Source organism: Pelophylax lessonae, assembly GCF_965119305.1.
Source record: "Pelophylax lessonae genome assembly, chromosome: 4".
Taxonomy (NCBI): domain Eukaryota; kingdom Metazoa; phylum Chordata; class Amphibia; order Anura; family Ranidae; genus Pelophylax; species Pelophylax lessonae.
The window spans coordinates 119,655,135-119,674,177 of record NC_138771.1 but is presented as its reverse complement, the minus strand read 5'-3'; the positions used below and the strand labels follow the sequence as shown (position 1 = coordinate 119,674,177).

At 41.7% G+C, this 19,043-nt stretch overlaps 1 protein-coding gene across 2 annotated transcripts in view; it reads right to left on the bottom strand.

Moving 5' to 3' along the window:
* The window catches only part of LOC309554255 (proto-oncogene Mas-like), a gene marked incomplete at its 3' end in the record, with an annotated part of 79,819 nt that extends 61,056 nt beyond the window's left edge, over window positions 1-18,763 (bottom strand). The window contains exon 1 of one of the 2 annotated variants that reach the window (XM_082255895.1): window positions 18,570-18,763. Of the gene's footprint in view, window positions 1-15,843; window positions 15,899-18,569 lie in introns of those variants that run through there. The other variant, XM_082255896.1, reaches the window with a different exon arrangement.
* Between the last annotated feature and the right edge of the window lie 280 nt (window positions 18,764-19,043).

The window sequence follows — 19,043 nt, the reverse complement described above, 5'->3', positions numbered from 1 at the left end:
AAAATTATTGCGTTTACTAACTAAGGGAAAGATTTTTGTCATTTTTGTTGTTTTTTTTAACGCGTAATGGCGGCGATCTGCGATTTTTTGCGGTACTGCGACATTGCGGCGGACAGATCGGACCCTTGACTGACATTTTTGACACTTTTGGGGTTACCAGTGACATTACTACAGTAATCCGTGCTATACATATGCACTGTTACTGTAAAAATGACACTGGGAGGGAAGGGGTTAACTTTATTGGAGAGAGAGGGGTTAAGTGTGTCCCTAGGGGCGTGTTTCTAACTGTCATTGGATGTGGCTAGTGGTGTAACAGCACAGATCAACAGTCCTACATAGCAGGACCGAGTGATCTGTGCTTTTACACAGGGGAGAGTGACAGGCGACTTAGTTTACATTAGCCGCCTGCCTTTCTTCCCTCTCTACCCGACGATCGCGAGTGACCGGCGGACATCGGGTCCGCCGGTCGCACGCGCCGGCTTCGTCGGGTACGAGCGGGGGCGGGAGCGTGCCTCCGGCGGCGCGCACTCGCCCCCTATTCGCTCCCAGGCTAGTGACGTACCGGTACGTCACTTTGCCTGGGAGGGGCTGACCACCGCCGTATATAGTCGGGCGGCGGTCTGCAATTGGTTAATAAATATGGTGCTAAAGCTGGCTATAAACTAGTAGATGATCAAACAACAACTCACATTAGAAAGTCTAATTAATTAAAAATTTCAAATGAAAATTTACTAGTGTATGTCCAGCTTAAATTGTAAGTAAAGACAAAACATTTTTTTTTAACTCTGGATATTGTGGAGAGGGATTAGACCAGTGGTTCTCAACTCCTGTCCTCAGGGCACACTAACAGGCCAGGTTTGCAAGAAAACTGAAATGCATCACAGGTGATATAATTTGCTGCTCAGTGATTGCAGTATTCTAGTCTGCATTTCCCCAAGGTAATACTTAAAATCTGGCCCCTTTCACAGATCCGCCTGTCAGTTTTTCAGGTGGATCTGAACAGATGCCTCATGCATTTCTATGGGACATCGGATGTCAGCAGAGACATGTCCGCTGACATCCGATCCGATCTGGTCTGTCAAATCTGGACGGATGGAAACCCTATATTGGATCGGATGGGATCGAATGAGAACGAACAGACGGTCCGTTCTCATCTGATTCCCCCATAGAGAACAGCGGGGACCTGACAGCTCCGTCTCCGCACACAGAACGGAGACAGAGCTGCAATCCGCCTGCTCAGCGGATGCCCCGCTGAGAAAAACGGAGTCCGCCGATGGACTCCCATGTGTGAAAGGGGCCTTAGTGTGCCCTGAGGACCGGAGTTGAGAAAGACTGGATTAGAACACCTGTCAGTTTTTATAGCTGTCTGTGTCCCCAATTAGGGAGAGTCACCCTATATTTGTCCTGTTTACCTTTATCATCCAAAGCGGAAGTAAATCTGACCATACATGGATAAAAATTTGGGCGGTTCAGCAGGGATCGGTCGAATTTCAATCTATGTATGGGCACCTTGATTGTACACAAGTCAATCCATCGATCAACTTGTATATGACCAACCTGTTGCGTTTTTCCGAAACGATTATTGTCGCTGGCTATAAGCTGGCAACATTAATTATTGTATTCTGTTGGCAGGGAAGGCTCCCCATGCTCCCTGCTGGTAGAACACAGTAGTGCAGTGAGAGGGATTCCCCATGGTGGAAGGAAAGAACATTGCATAATGTATAGCCTGATTTAAAGAAAATCCCAAATTTTAGGTTTACACCAGAGCATTAATAGAGTGGAAATCTTCCAATGGGGACACTAATTCTGGTGACCCTGGTGACATCCTGGGATTCCTTGACATTAGAGGGGATTTCCTCTCACTTCCTGTTTTGGCTATGGGACAGGAAGTGAAAGAAAATCTCCAGAAAGGGACACAGGTGGCAAAAAAAAAAAACTTGACCCCTCCCTTTCTCTATCAAAAATGAAAAAAAAATTTTCTGTTACACCTACTTTAACCATTTCTGAACTGGAAGATTTTCCCCCTTAATGACCAGGCCATTTTTTTGCGATTCGGCGCTGCGTTATTTTAACGGACAATGGCGCGGTCGTGCGGCACTGTACTCAAACAAAATTGATCTTTTTTTCCACAAATAGAGCTTTCTTTTAGTAGTATTTTATCACCAGTGCGACTTTTATTTTTTGTGCTATAAGCAAAAAAAGAGCAACAATTCTGAAAAAAAAAAAAAAAAAAAAATATTTTTCACTTTCTGCTAAATAACATTACCCAAGAAAAACATGTAAAAATCAATTTTTTTTTTTTTTATATCATTTTATGTCAATTTGTATTCTGCTACATATTTTTGGTAAAAAAAAATCCCAATAAGCGTATTTTGATTGGTTGCGCAAAGGTTATCGCGTCTACAAATTAGCCAAAAGATTTATGTCATTTTTATTTATTTATTTTTTTATCAGTAATGGCGGCAATCAGAATCTAAACCCCCCCTCAATCATTGATGTGTTGTTCTTGTGTAGAATAATCCTTCAGCTAGAAAAGATGGCCCCTGAAGAGTGTATAAGGCGACATTTACACCTGCGTTTGCACCCGCATCCAAGTACAACAACTTGAGTGCACTGCTTGGGAACTTTTTTCTGTACCCCTAGGAGTAAGATCGTTAAGGAAGTACCAACTTTCTACTGCCAATTCGCTTATCCCATTTTTTCTTCTCTTACTTTGAATAGTTTTGGAGGGTTTGCTGTCCCAGCAGTTATAGAGTTACCACTGGGCAATGTACTAGATTGAGCACTATAGTATCTCATATATACTATGTGACCTTCAATGTATTCAATTTCAAGTTATTGCATGCAGATGGGTTTAATTTATCATAAATTTTATCATCGGTTATGGTTTGTAACTTATTTAATTTGGTTTTATATATAATGCACTTGTTTTTATGTGTGTTTTTTTGCATTTAACCTGGTTGCAAATTTATCTGTTTTTATTATGTAATTATATATTGCATATTAGATCGTTTGCAATGTGGCTGGACCATAATTTCCAATTCGCTGGTTGGATGTTGGTTTATGGTTTGGGGGGACGGTTTGCGAGGTGATGGTTCCTTTCCGGCTTGTCTTGGGCGGTCGGACGATTTCCATCCTCCATTGCTGACTGTCTTCTCTGCCTCTTCCTTGAGCTTCCTACACCAGGCTTCTGTAAGTTCAGCACCGTCTCACAGCGATGCTGATCGGTAAACCGGAAGTGCGTCATCACGCACGCCGCGACCGGAAGTGCGTCATCACGCACCGCAAGCGGAAGTGCGTCATCGCGCACTGGAAGCGGAAGTGCGTCATCACGCACCGGAAGTGACAACATGGCCGCATTCCAAACGATCAGGGGCACCCTATAAAAGCGTGCTGCATGTGGGGGGCTTTTGCCTTTGAAAACGCCTTTGCAGGACGAAACGCGTCAGGTACGCTAGCCCCCATGCAGTCACGCTGTTCCAGCCGCGGCCAATCAATCGATTAACATGCCTGTATCAAGCAGTTACATGTGAGTTTTTTACCTTCTTTTATTAATAAAATCCGTACATACTTCACCATGTGCGCCCCCATTTGTATTATTGGAGGTCATCCCCTATGTACATCTGGAGTCCATTGAGGTCTACCGGTTCCATGGTCCGATCCGGATGTTCTGTGGCTGTTCGGAGAGGAATTGGGTTGTCTATTCGTTTCTGGTGACTGATTACGCACGCCTGTTTGACCTTCCTTAACAGGGGGTCCAACTGTCTGGTAAGGGTACATCCTTTTTTGTGTGATCTCAGCCAAGAAACTCCCTTTGCAAGAATTTTGTTGGATCTGTGGCTACATTTTCAGCATTTGAATCTTTTTCCTCTATATGGACTTATGGACATTGGTTCACCTCCTTTTCCTTAGTTAGATATTCTATTTAGTGGCGCTGTACCATCTTTACATTGTCTTTTTGGTTTGATATACTTTGTACTAGCAGCCTTTTTAGCTCATTGTTCTGTGTGCGCAGCTTTCCTTCCATTATTGTACACCTGCGTTTTTGCCTGATAGCTTGTAGAATCAATAAAATCAGCAGGGGGGGTCCCAGTGATTAGCTGCGGGAGGCAGCCATATTGACAGAAATGGGAGGCTATCGGCTCCTGCAACTAATTGCAGCCACTCATATGTAATCGCTACTGTATATGCCAATTACCTGGGAGCAATTGGCACTGGATGTAAACGGTCTGCATCCAGGGCTGATCACTCACGGGTAATCGCTGCAACGGCAACATTCCCAATGCTTTCAATGGGGCTGCCTCCTTCAGCAAATTGCTGGGACCCCATTTCTCATTTTCTCCCATGCTCTACATGCTGTCAGGTGTGAATGTTGCCTAGAGGAAAAAACTGAAGCATATGTTATAAATGAACAACATTCATGTTTCTGAGCAGAAATAAATACAGCTTCACATACCTGGGGGATCATGTACCAACAACTATAAAACAACAATGTGAACCTGGCAATAACTGTGTAATGATTACAGATTCAATTATAGCACAAATGGCTGGAAAATATGGTTCATGTGGTTTACTTAGTGTTCACTTTTTATTGGCCACATTGACACCCTATATCCTGCCAATTAATGCGCATTTGAAGTCCAAAGAACTCAATTTGTAGGCAGTCAAATTAATTTCTGTTTTATCGAAAACTTTTCACAGCAAACTGTTGTCTTGTAAGGACACCATGCATATTATGTATATGCATTTACAAGGAAAAGTTGCCATATCTTCAGCTGTGTTTGCACTTATTATATAAAGTTATTTTTGTCTCTTCAATCATGTACTTATCATCTATAGGCTAGGTTAACATTGGAATGCGGTGTGGGAAACCCGCATTCCATGCATGTTTCCTGCCCCACCTTCAGAAAGCACTGCACTTGTGATTTGCAGCAGGTGTTCATTTTAAGTTAATGACACCGCCAATGCAGGTCACAATTGCAGTGTGTTTGCCTGCACCAGATCGCATTGTACAAAAGTATCATGCGATCTGGTTGCAGTGTGTTTCCAAAAGTAGTGCATGCAATACTTTTGGTGTGATGCAGTGCAATTTGATCCCATTCAAAATGAATGGGCTTAAATTACACCGCACTGAAACGCATGTGAATTGCACAGGAATGCGCATCGCATTCCTGTGTGATTCATAGTGTGAACTGGGGCTTGATATCCTTACACATATACTTATACTCTTTACATAGTTACATAGTTAGTGAGGTTGAAAAAAGACATCAGTCCATCCAGTTCAAGCTATGATGTTTGTGTGTGTGTTTGCTGTTAACCGTACATTGTATACCCCTGTATGTTGTGGTCTTTAACCACTTTACCACCGGAGGATTTTGCTGTCTTACGTCCAGGCCACTTTTTGCGATTCGGCACTGTGCGACTTCAACTGACAATTGCGCAGTCATACCCAAACGAAATTTACGTCCTTTTTTTCCCACAAATAGAGCTTTCTTTTGGTGGTATTTGATCACCTGTGCAATTTTTACTTTTTGCACTATAAACAAAAAAAAAAAGCGAAAATTTTGAAAAAATAACAATTATTTTCACATTTTTTAATATGAAATTCCCCCCCAAAAAATGTAAAAATCAAAATTTTTTAACATTTTTGGCCAATTTGTTTTCTGCTACATGTCTTTGGTAAAAAAAATTGCAATAAGTGTATTTTGATTGGTTTGCGCAAAAGTTATTGCGTTTACTAACTAAGGGAAAGATTTCTGTCATTTTTGGTGGTTTTTTTTAACGAGTAATGGCGGCGATCTGCGATTTTTTTTGCGGGACTGCGGCATTGCAGAGGACAGATCGGACCCTTGACTGACATTTTTGACACTTTTGGGGTTACCAGTGACATTACTACAGTAATCAGTGCTATAAATATGCACTGTTACTGTAAAAATGACACTGGCAGGGAAGGGGTTAATTTTATTGGAGAGGGAGGGGTTAATGTATGCCTGGTGCTTACTGACATGAGTGGGGGGAAGGTGACTGAGTGACACAGGAACATATCGCAGGTTCAGCTATGCTGAACCCTGCAATCTGACCCTGCCTGTCACTTAGGAGATCCGCCCGCTTTGTTTACACAAGCGGGCGGATCTCCACACTCGATTCCCCGACGATCGGGGAAGAGCGGCGGTATTCACCGCTGCTCCTCCCCTGGCCCGACTCCCGCTGTGACTGAAAACAGCGGGAGTGAGCCTCCGGCGGCACGCGCGCGCCGCCCACTAGGGGAGGGACCAGCGACGTAGGTCTAGGTCGCTGGACGATAACGAGCCACATTGCCGCAGTAGCAGCAATGTGAGCGGGGGTAAAGTGGTTAAGGTGCCCATCTAATAGTTTTTTGAAACTACCGATGCTCCCTTTAATTTCTCTTTTTTTGTTATATAAATTTCTTTCCCCACAAAATATTCCAACAATCCTTAAAGTGTTACTAAACCCAGGAGCCTGCATTTACCATATCTGGTCTTCCACAGTAAATAGAACATAGAAATGCAATTATTTTAGTAAATATAAACTGCTAAATACCACTGGTTAAAGCTTGTAGGATAAGTTTTCATACTGCACTAACTGTCCTATCAGGATGCAGGACCCCTGATCTTCTGTCTGGGGACAGTGCTGATTGGTGATAAGATAAACTCACCCAAGCTCTACTGCCAAATAAAAAAGATGTAAATATAGATTGCCAGGGCTCAGGTCAACCAATCCACAATAGATAAATCCAACAAAAAGCCTCAAACTCGGTGCTTCTTCTTAAAAGGTCCTTTATTGATGCACAACGCGTTTCGGCCTCAGTCTTCCTCATGCTATGGACCTTTTAAGAAGAAGCACAGCTTCCAGCTGTTTGTTGGATTTATTTACAGTGCTGATTGGCCCTGTGCTGATAACATACACCCTCCCGAAAAAAAAAACCTCTCTAGCAATACACACCAAACTGAGCATGTGCAGCCTGACTCCTTAGACTCTGTGTTATCAGGAAATTATCAGGGGATGGTGGAAGGAGGGGAAGACAGGATCAAACAGCCTTTTTTACACAATGTGGAGGATTAACCCCTTAGGTTCCGCCGTGAGTATAACAAGCATACTTTACTACATATTGGTTAAAAAGAAGGGTGCGCTGATATGTGAAAGGCTGCTACCAGTAGGGCTGTGCATCTTCACTTACCTCACGATTCGATGCGATTACGATTATTAGGGTCGCGATTCGATACAATTCGATTCTGCGATGCATCACGATGCATCACGATTACTGCCCAATGCCCATGCCCAGCCCACTGCCCAATTGTTTTCAAAACTTTATCAAAAAAAACAAACAATCAGTCACAAATAAAAGAATCCTTTTTATTTTCATTTGCTTCAAAGGACACTTTCCTGGACCCTGTCATGGCCTGCAAGCCCTGCATACTTTAGTGCACTTGCACTGCAAACATATAGGAAGGTCTGAAAATGCAAACAGCATAGCAGAGACAGACAACAACACTAGTATTTTACTAGAAGTAACAGTAAAATTAGTAAAAAACTGTAGTAGTGCAGTTTACTGCTTCATAAAAGAAAATATTAATATAAGCCAGGCCTACCACCATTTAAAGTACAACTAAAGGACTTGAGTGAGAGTGAGTCCCCCCCCTTGCCCAGACCCCCACACTGACAGAGACCTGGATGTCCCCCACACCTTCCCCAATCCCCCACAGCACTGACAAACACTGAGTGAGTCCCCCCCTTGCCCAGACCCCCATAGCTGACTGACACTGACAGAGACCCCCAGGCCCCCACTGACACTGACTGACCCCCCTGGCTGCCAGACTGCCACAGCAGAACAGTACCCCCGGGCCCCGACCGACCGTCCCCTGTCCCAGGCCCCCCCCCATCACAGACATCCCCCAGAGATACAGACGAGAGACCCCCATGAATGATTACACAATTATTTGTTCGGACATACCTGCTGTGTGACTGTGTGGGTTGTTGTGCACTGCATTGCAGAGGAGGACAGGTGCTGTGCTGCTCTCTGGGCTCTGTGGCGGGCGGCTGGCGTCACTGGCAGTGGCATGGCGGCTGGGCCTCCAGGGCCTATCGGCTACGGTGAGGTGAGGTGAGGCTGGCGGCGCTGGCTGGCAGCGATGGGGACGCACTTGGGGCTCCTCGCTCCTGTGTGTGGACTCACTGGACTGGCGGCTTCTGGCTTGGATGGCTGGCTGGCTTCTAGGCCGCAGGTGGGACGCCGATACACGCGGGGGATGTCTTGCTGCGCCTCGGCCTGGGTCAAAGAGGCGGAAGGGGAGGGGCGGAGCCTTTTTATTAAGCTCCCGCCACTAACCCACCAATCAGCTGCCGATCCTGCGATCTTGTGATTTTTTATTTTTTTTCCCTTGCGCGATAGGGCGTGGCCGCGGCTGATGACGTCATTTCGTATAATCGATTATGCCGGCAGCCCGCATCGATGCAGAATCGCGAAGGGTCGAATCGTGATGCAGCGATCTTTCGATTATATTCCCCAGCCCTAGCTACCAGAATATGTGAAAATGATGTGTTTAAATGTGGTTGGTGCGCTTTTCAGTGTAAAACATAAAAAATTTTGAAACATTCAAAATAAAGTTTCTAAACCACAATGATCACAAAAAATTATTGTATAGTCTTGAAAACTCATAAGATGATGTGTTGAATCAAAGATGATATTTAAAGATGATATTGGTTTATTAGAAAGATTGCACTTACATGTTAGCAGACGATTCAAGCAGGAATAAAGGTATGTTTAAGACAGAGAGGATCTCTATTGTGACTCGTGTCCGGCTGCAGCGCGGACTCCGAGTGACGCAATGACGGCACACCTCCCTCCTGAAGCGTTTCCTCCAATAGGGCTTCGACTGAGAATGGGAGATCTGCTAACATGTAAGTGCAATCTTTCTAATAAACCAATATTATCAAAGGTAATGCACTATTAGTTTCCCATATTTTTAATGCATATTGCCGATGCACCGTGTGAGCCATCCATTCCAATTGAAGGAGATAGGAAGAGTGCCTGCAGTTTCCATCTGTTGATTGAAAGGCTGTTTTTCCTTTTTTATTTGGTAAGAGGCTTACATTGCTTTTGCACCTGGGGGATCATGCACGTTTGAAGGTGTTTATATGGATATACACATGGTACAATCACAGGAATATATTTAGGGCACTTACCTCATTTTCCCCTGGGTAAGGAGGCATTTCACCAGGCGGAGGGACCATTCAACTATTCATCACTTTATTGATTTATTATTGGACTTTTCACCAATCTTTTGTTTCTTTATTACACAAGTTTGAAGGACAATTATAATAACTTTTCACATGTGTTTTTTTTTTTTTTTTACACATTTCTATTGTTGATTATTTCTGGTTAATTTAACACCGTTAAATATCATCTTTGATTCAACACATCATCTTATGAGTTTTCAAGACTATACAATCATTTTTTGTGATCATTGTGGATTAGAAACTTTATTTTGAAGGTTTCAAAATTTTTTACGTTTTACACTGAAAAGCGCACCAATCACATTTAAACATACTTTACTACATATACAGATTGTTTTAGAGCAGCTCCAGTTTTTCTAACAAAAACGTTTTTCAAACTATTGAGTCCAACCTGTCCTCCTTCCTTTGGATTAGGGCTCAACTACGTATTGCCAGGTCCTCCTTATAGGCCCCTAAATTAAATGGAGGCCTTGCCTGCCCTAACCTACGAAATTATTTTATTGCGTCTTAACTTTCTGTATGACTGGCTACATTCTGCCTTTCCGACCCCCTCCACTGCTCTCCTGTCTGCCATTTTTGCCCTTTCCCTTACTTTAAAAGATTCTTGCACAGGTCTGTGGGATCTCAATGTTCTCTCTACTCCCCTGTAGATGTGTGCTTTATGGCCTGGCGAGAAGGAGGGAAAATACTCTCCTTGTCAACCCTGGGGTGTCACCTAAGGTCTCACTGTGGAATAACCCTAACCTCCCTGAGCTCTACAGTCATCCCAACTCAAACTGGTGGGGTCACCATGGCATCACCCATGTCTCTCAAATTTTTAAAAAACACAGTTTTTTTGTCATTTGAGAATCTGAAGGGTAGTTATGTTGTGGATAATACGTTTTTTTTTTAACTATCTTTTGTTTTGCCATGCCATCTGGAAGCAGTTTGGGATGCTAGAGCTCACAGAATCCCCACTGGAAGACTTGTGATCGTACCTGGAACTCACTGAATTGGTAACTACATATTATATCCACCTTCTGCTGGCGGAGGCTAACCCACCCCTTTTAGAATTCCCATCGCAAGTGGCTTATGCTAATGTCTGGGATCTCTGAGGAGGGTTGGGAAGAGGCCACGGAAGTATGTTCTCAAAATGTGATTAGTACGGCCGAAAAACGAATTCAATTCAAGTTTATCCATCATCTCCACGACACCCTGGCCAAATAGGCTCGCATGGGGTGGGGTTTGGGTCTGCTGTCACTTGTTCCCCCTGTGGACTCAGGGGGGCGGACCTGCTCCACATGTTTTGGATTTGACTAGAACTGTCAGTTTTTTGGCATAATTTATTTTATTTTTTCAATCTTCCAATACCTCGGACCCTGGACGTAGCCTACTAGATATTTTGAATGATTTTGTCCCTAGGACTCATGCTCGCACCCTGCTGCGTATACTTTAATTTTATGCATGTAAAGTGATCTTGCTACACTGGAAAGATGCTGCTTCACCCACAGGTCAATAATTCTATCCTCTAGTAAATACAAATCTGCCAAAGTTTAAATTAATATATAAGGGTAGGGCATGCCCTAAGCAATTCTCTAAGTTATGGCTGCCATGGTTGGATATCTCAGAGTCATTTTGGGGGGATGTCTCTTTGTCTCAGCCAACCTGAATGTTAATGTACTATTTCTGTATGCATTTACTTTTACAATTTGACTCTGTCCAGGTTAATTCTTTTAATTCTCTGATGTTGCGTATACATGGGATTGAGGCACTGGTATGTGTGTTGTACATGGGTGTGTGGGTATGTATGGATTTGTTCTGGGGTTTTGGCACCTATATCTCCCGGACAATTAGTACTGCCACCCCCCGGTTTGTGGGCTATATGGGGTCCTTGGGCATGACAATACTCAGGTTTACTCTGGGTGCTGTACTTACATATGCTTTATATATCAAATCTGTAATTTTGACTGGTGCCTTTGTTCAATGGTTCTTTTTGTGTGTTTATGCAAAAACCTAAAAAACACCTATCAAACAAAAAAAATATATATGTTGTCTAATTTTGGTTATGTTGATTTTAGTATAAAGTAATAAAATGACATTTATAAACAGAGCAGATTTATATGCTATGCCTTAAAGCAAGCATGTCCAACCTGCGGCCCGAGGGCCGCATGTGGCCCAGAACCGCAGGCAATGCCCCCTGACAATTTTTTTTGCTGGGGAGGAAGGAAGTCGGGTCGGGGCACGGCCACAGCAGCTTCCAACCAATGGTAGTCAGAGGTGGAGGGGAGGCGAGCACGTGCAGTGTTTCTGACTCCTACCACCATGACCACTTCAAATCACTGAAGTGGTCATGGTGGTTAGAGTGTTCCTTTATTATCCCTCAGAAGAAGTAAACCTCTGTATACTGATTCCATTTAATTTGATCATCCTCTAGTTGTGTTAAATTAGTGCAGGGGGCGCGGCGGCATTTTATTACATGCCTTAACTACGTATAGTATATATTTTATATGCGGCCCGAGAAAATATCTCTACACTCAATGTGGCCCAGAGAGGCCAAAAGGTTGGACACCCATGCCTTAAAGCAAGTCACATTGTAATTAAATGTTGACTTATAAGATCACATATCATTTTTATTATTATTATTATTCAGGATTATTATTATTCAGGATTTATATTGTGCCATCAGTTTGGGCAGTGGTTTACAAAATCAACACAAAAATGAATATACAGTGCTAAATGACGCAATGGGTTTTACTTAGTGACAGTGAAGAAATTACCCTGACATCACTGTCCCAATCCATCGTGAAAGCTTACTAATATTTGCCAAAAGCTTTCACTTGATCTCTTTTTGCAGAAATTGTTACAGACGGTATGTTTACTTCATATTTTTCTTATATTTAGCGTGAGTGTTTCAAAATATAAATGCCATTATTGTATAATTGTCTAATGCAGAGCTCTTTACAAATAAGATTTAAAGTGGACCATTAGTAACTTTAGAAGTCTGCATAAATAAATTCCTGATATGTCACAATGTACATTAACAGTACTAATGTAAGTGATTTTTTTTTTTATTCCTTAGTAAAAATAAGTTCTTGAACTCCAAACAGGTAACGTTGCCTAAACTTGTGAGGAGTATCTTGGGAGAATAATGCCATTAGTTTGCTGCAGACAGGTGAAAATGATTTTCTTAGTCCCTGCGCCCACTGGCACTGTCATACCATTATAACTTGACAGCACAAGGGGATAAGTTATGTGACTCAACACAGCCAAGACACTAAAGGCTAAATGGTTGTGTCCTCCTAAGGCCACCGTCTTAGCTGAAAATCCTGACCCTTTATTATGTCTAAATATTATAGAACAATATATTGATAAGATATTGCAGGAGGAGTTACTTAGTAAAAAGTTATGAAGGTTACGCCTGCACAAATTTCGCCTTTAAAGTGATTGTAAAGTCTAGTTTCTTTTAAATAAAAATAAAAAACATGTTATACTTACCTGCTCTGTGAAATAGTTTTCCACAGAGCAGTCCTGATCCTCCTCTTCTTGGGTCTTGGGCACTCCTGGCCCCTCTCTGCTGTTGAGTGCCCCCACAGCAAGCAGCTTGCTATGGGGGCACCCGAGCTGAGGCACAGCTCCTTGTATTCATTCAGACATGGAGCTGCCAAGTCAGTCTGTCCTCCAGCACAATTCTCCCCAGGTCAGTCTACCCCCAGTACAATATCCCCCCCCAAGTCAGTCTGTCTCCTAATACAATCATCACCCCCAACTCAGCTCAGTCTGACACAGTCTGCACAATTGCCCCATATTGTCCCTGCTCTCTCCTCACTGACTGTGATTGACAGTGTGCCTGAGCCTATGAGGAGGGAGAGAGCTGCTGCTCATGTGCACATTGCTGGATCGAGATGGAGATTAAGTAAAGGGGGGAGATGAGGGGGGAGCTGCACACAAGGAATGCATTAAGATAAAAAAAAAACCTTTAGCCATTAGAACCACTTTATATGTGATCCTATGGGGATTTGAAATGTCCATAGGATTAAAATGCTTTGTGGTTCTAAAGACCGAAGCCTTTTTTATCTTCTGTGCGCAGTGCCCCAGCCCCCCAATCCTTACCTAAGCTCCCTCCGATCCAGCAATGTCTACGATAGATTGGCTATTCCAGCACTCTCTCTCCTCATTGGGGCTGAGACAGCAGCGGGAGCCCACTGGCTCCCACTGCTGTCAATCACAGACAGTGAGTCAATGAGGAGAGAGTGGGGGGGCGAGCCGCGGCTCTATGTGTCTTATGGATGCATTGAGCAGCGGCTGGGAAGCAGGTACATACCGGTTTTCTCTGGGGGCACTGCTCAAGGAGGAGGGGACAGGAGCCCTAGTGGGGTACCTGTAAAGAAGGGAATCAGGGCTGCTTTGTGGAAAACCACTGCACAGAGCAGGTAAGTATAACATGTTTGTTATTTTAAAAAGCAAAAAGTGAAGCTTTTATACCAATTTAAAGCGGGGTTCTGGGCAAAAAAAATTTTTTAGCTAAAAATACCCCCGGGACAGTCAGGGCTAGTGCATTTAAGCAACGATAGCTTCTGAACTGTCCCCTGTTTCACTTACCGGTAAGAAGAAATACTTACCTTGAAAATGTCTTGTCCAGAGCTGCCATCTCAGGTGTGGGCAGCTGAAGCCAGAGCGTCCCTCTTTGTGTCCTCTTCGGTGACGTCGGAGTCCCAGAATGCCCTGCTCGTCACTTCCGGGACAGGCGCATAATCACTGAACAGCTTCTTGGCATGCCCAGAAGCTGTTCAGCAGGAAATTACGCACATGCACCGGAAGTGACGAGTGACACCGGTGCAGGCGCATTGACTTCTGGGATTGATGACGCTCATCTCCCAGGAGTCAATGCAAGGAGGAAGTTACTACGGAGGCCGTGTCCGCAGAGGGAGGAAGAGGAAGGAAGGTAAGTATATTTTCATTAAAAACAAGGTAAGTGGAACAAAAAAAAATATTTTAATTATCCAATTCTTTTTCAGGTGTTTTTAAGCTAGTGGACGGTGCCATCTTAATTTTTAGGGTGGAACTCCGCTTTAAAGTCTAATGCCAGTCAATACCATAGAACAAGTTAATTGTTGACTGTTCCTCCTGGGGGGGGGGGGCTCTTCTCACTTTCTGCCCCTCCCCCCACCTTCTTTCACTGGGGGAGAAAAGCTCTCCAACAGAAACACAAATATCATTTGTCATTTTTGTAGCACCTTGGAGAAAAAAAAAAAAAAACAATAGGTGCTGAAACTTTAAAAAGTGTATGTATCCATAGTCCCAAATGAGTGCTGATGCAGTACTATTAGCCTTTACATTACAAATGACTTTTTGGTATATGAGGTGAAGGGAATTTGTCAGAATTGATAGAGACTTACAGCATATCAAGGGAACCTCAGCATTTGCAATTAAGGCCCTAAAAGGTATATTAAAAAAGTAGTGAATGTGCCTTTCACAAACTATTTGTTAATGGTGCACGTGCTTTAACTTACACTTGCTGTTAATATATCTTACATGTTACACTCAACACTTTATAATATAGGTATTAGGGATGCTTGTCTTTGCTGGTAGTGTATTTTAAGAATTGGTTTTGCCTTGTATTCTTAGGGAAGGTGTATTCCTTGCATCAATAATATATTTTAATTTTCTTTGTCCCCTAGTCCACACTTTTTATTGTATACCAATGCTATACTTCTCTCATCTGTAAGTAAGCTACTTGGAGCACACCACCCTTAGACAACAAAAATAGAAGTATAGCTGCCAGACTGTGATGCTGATCACCTACCTTATGTAGTTTTTAAGTCACTTACCTGGAACCATTGTGCAACAATTAAGTCAAAGTGAAGTCAGAACTCCTCATTTGTGTACGTGTTTTAGGCCAGTGACTCAAAGTACCTACATTGTAGAACATAGTTCTGAGATCAGAGTATCAGCAAAAAAGCCAGGCAACTAGCATTTCAAGAAATTAGTAATAGCAGACTATAGGTTGCAATTATGATAGATTCCTTTAAACCACATTAGTATTGTTAAGTTAATCAAGATATCGCCACTGTTGACAGAAAATTGTATTTGAAAGTGATGTTTTATAGTGTCTTGTTTATGATGTCTTATCCAGCAACAAAGAACCCTAAAGTCCAACATTGCAAAATGTGAAAGTTCTCCCTTTGCGGCGGGGCTCCACCTGCACTGCAAGGGCTAACTGCTTGCTTTTTCTAGGGGGGGGGGTAAAAGCACTTTCACTTACCCAATCCTCCACTCCCCCAGCAGATGTCAGTCCCCCATGCTCCTGCGGTGGACTGTTCTTTGGTGTCATTATGTCCATTGTAGGGCAATGAACCCTGTATGAATCTTGACCTTAAACTACTGGAGTACACGGAAGAAGATACTGTGGGAACTGGTCTAGCAGAGTGGAGAATCCGGTAAGTAAATCTTCTTTCCAATACCCCTACAATTAAATGAGCAGTTAATCCATTCAGTGGAGTGCAGCCGTACTGCAAGGGAGAATTTTCTATTTTTTCTAGAGTTGAGCTTTAGTTAAATCATTGTTTCTTGAGTGGCATTCCATGTATTGTCTGTTAAAGTTGAGCTTACCTTTTAAAGGGTTGATTATTGTTCCCTCAGCAAATTGATGGAAAAACCCTCTAGATAAGTAGAAAGGACATCTGGGTAAGTGACACTTTTGCGAGGCAAGTCTTTAAATAAATAACCCGCCCATTGGCCTTTATTAACCTGAACACCAACTCATAAACAGGATGTCGGTGTTGGGCTGTTCTGCCTATTTTGTAAAATCCCACAGGAATTATGATGGTGAAGTGGAGACTTCAGGCAATGCTCACAAAGGTTTTGTCTTATTTTGGAAATTGTTGTGTGAATACATTTTATGGGAGAACTACCTAAAGCCTCTTTGTACTTTGTCTCTCTAAATACACTCCAAATGTGACAGCTTCTAAAATGTGATTCTACTTACTGTTTGCATGGATTAATGGTGGGTCTGTTTGGATTTACTCTAACCCAAATACATTTCAATAATTGAGTTGCTTGCCTTTAAATACATTATAACATATGATTAGCATCTGCTTTTTGCTGTTGCTGGTAGTTCAATTTACAGAACTATACATTTAAGATTTTTCTATCTCCTAGCCATGAAAATACTCTTGTGTTCTTTCTTATGGAGTAAAATGATAAAGGGGTTATCCTGTATATACTGTATTTAAGCACACTGAAATGAGATACATTTTATAACTAGTATGTTCACCCCAATCTGTTTGGATATTTGAAGTTAAAGTTCTGAAGTCTCAGCACTGAAATGAGTAGAACCCAAAATACCAAACACCTCCCCCGATGCTGGGATCAATTCAAGGTGCCACTATTGTTACTTACTGTGTCAAGCTGCGGGGTGAATTCTGTACTAAGCTATGCAGGATCTGAGTACCTCCCCAACCCTCATGTGCTCTTTGCCCTCCACAGCTGTTGGCCAGATCTGGAAGGTTGCCGAGATTGGGGAGGCAACCAACTGTATGAATCAAGCTCAGATCTTTATGATCAGGAACACCAAACAATGGCAGGTGAGAATGCAATTTTATAGTGGCTATTATAAATTTGTCTGTTTAACACATGGTTGCTATGCCAGTGTAATAAATACCTCTTTAGCAAAAGACGTCCTTAAAGTACAACTAAAGGCAAAACTTCTTTTTAGTTTTGGATAGAGTGGAGATGGATTAGAACAGTTTAGTCTGTGCCCCGTTAGGGAGATTTCTCCTTTTTGTTCTATTTACCATTATTATCGAAAGTAAAAGTAAAAGAAAATCCCAAATTTTGGGCTGTCCTCCGAAAAGTAAGAGAGGGTAAATCTTTCAATGGGGACACAAGTTCTGGTGACCTGGGGGTCCCTATGGGATTCCCCTAATTTGAAGGGATTTCTTCTCACTTCTTGTTTTGGCTATAGGACAGGAAGTGAAGGAAAAATCTCTCTAATGGAAGACAGATGGCAAAAAATAAACTGACAGGGGTTATAACCCTCCTTTACTCTATCCAAATTGAAAAAAATAAAACTTTTGCCTATGGTTCTACTTTAATCTACCTATACAAACCATCACATGACCCCATAGGATCCACCTGGATCTGGCTTCTCATCTTCAAAATGAGGGTGTATGGAGAAAAAAACAGATAAAAAAGTTGATAACAATGAAGTACAGTACTAGCAATGGATAATATATTGGCATAATGGACTACACCTCTATTCCAGAATTGTGTTCAGTTAACCCAACAGCACAGTTCACTTTCCCAAGAGCCAACCTTACATAAACTGAAAGGTTTAAGTTTAAATCAGCTGAAAAAATTCTATTTTGTGAGAGTCTTATCATTTTCAAATTCTTGGCAATTGTGTTTTTTTGTTTCATGAGCAATGAAACCAGTGAGCACTGTGATAAAGCATTTTATCCTGAATATTTGTGTACCTGCTACCTTTTAGATGACAAGAGTTATAGAGTGAGTGACCTAGTGATACATATTATTGCAAATCCTTACAGTACCTTCATTCTCCTCATCTGCCCCTAGAGAAAATCAAAATAATCCTTTATAATGGACCCCATACTTCATTTTTATTCTGCTACCCCTTTTTAATTTGTCATAATATGCATTTAGACGTTGGTCTTTCACAATACACAAAAGTCCCATTTTTATGCACAATTATATTTCTGAAGTTGGTGGATATTGAAGTATTCAACACAGTAAACACAAAATACATTTCTTACTTGTCTTTTTCAATGATATATACCCTGAAAATGTAATATTTTAACTTATGCAAAGTCAGCACATTTTAGAGCTGTATTTGTCCATGGTATACACCGTGAAAATGTAATAATATTGTAATTTACACAGAATCAGCACAAAACACATTCTATAATTGTCTTTAACCACGACACGCGCTGCAAAAATGTAATTTATTGTAACTTATGAATAGCTAACACAGAACATATTTTATAGTTGTTTTTATCCATGATGTACACTGTAAAAGTTTAATTAATATTATAACTGTTATAATATTACATCATCATAGTAAATCAAAGTCTTTTAGCATTTTCACTTGTAACTTGATTATAATTAAAATAAAATAAAAAAATAAACAAAAAACCTTTCTCCTAATGCCTTTTATTTCCAAGAACATTTGACAGTGATTATCACTGCTTTATTATCTGTAATGAACACTTATCTGCTTTGAACAGAAGGGAAAATGGCATATCAGCTATTATTTTGTACATTATCCACTCCATCCTCATCATCCCAGCATCAATACATCAACTTAAACAAACACTTACCTTGTTTATCAGCCTCCAGCAAGATGCAGCCTTGCTTCATACTCTTCATGCTTCAGTCATTTGGTACAAGGAGTACACATCTCCATTTATCCACAGAACGCTCGGTTAAAAATATCAAAGCCAAACTTTCCATCAGCAGACAAAAACGTGAACTCACTTAATTTTTAAAGATGCCCTGGAAAAATATTATAAAAAGACGGAAACCAGAAAAGAACAATGCAGCTGCTGGTCATACAGTCCTGAAAGCTACGAAGGAATGATTTGGCTTTCTCATTTGATAGAGTTTATAATAGATAACATTTGCTTGTAAATAAAGAGTAAAATAGATATAAATATTATCATTCTGATAGAGTGAAATTTAGTAAAAACCAGCAGCTACTAAGAATGAAAACAGACACACAGACACACCAGACGGAGCTAAAACTGGATGCTCAACCCAAACGTTAACCGTTTGCTGCCTTCAAGAGAATGTTG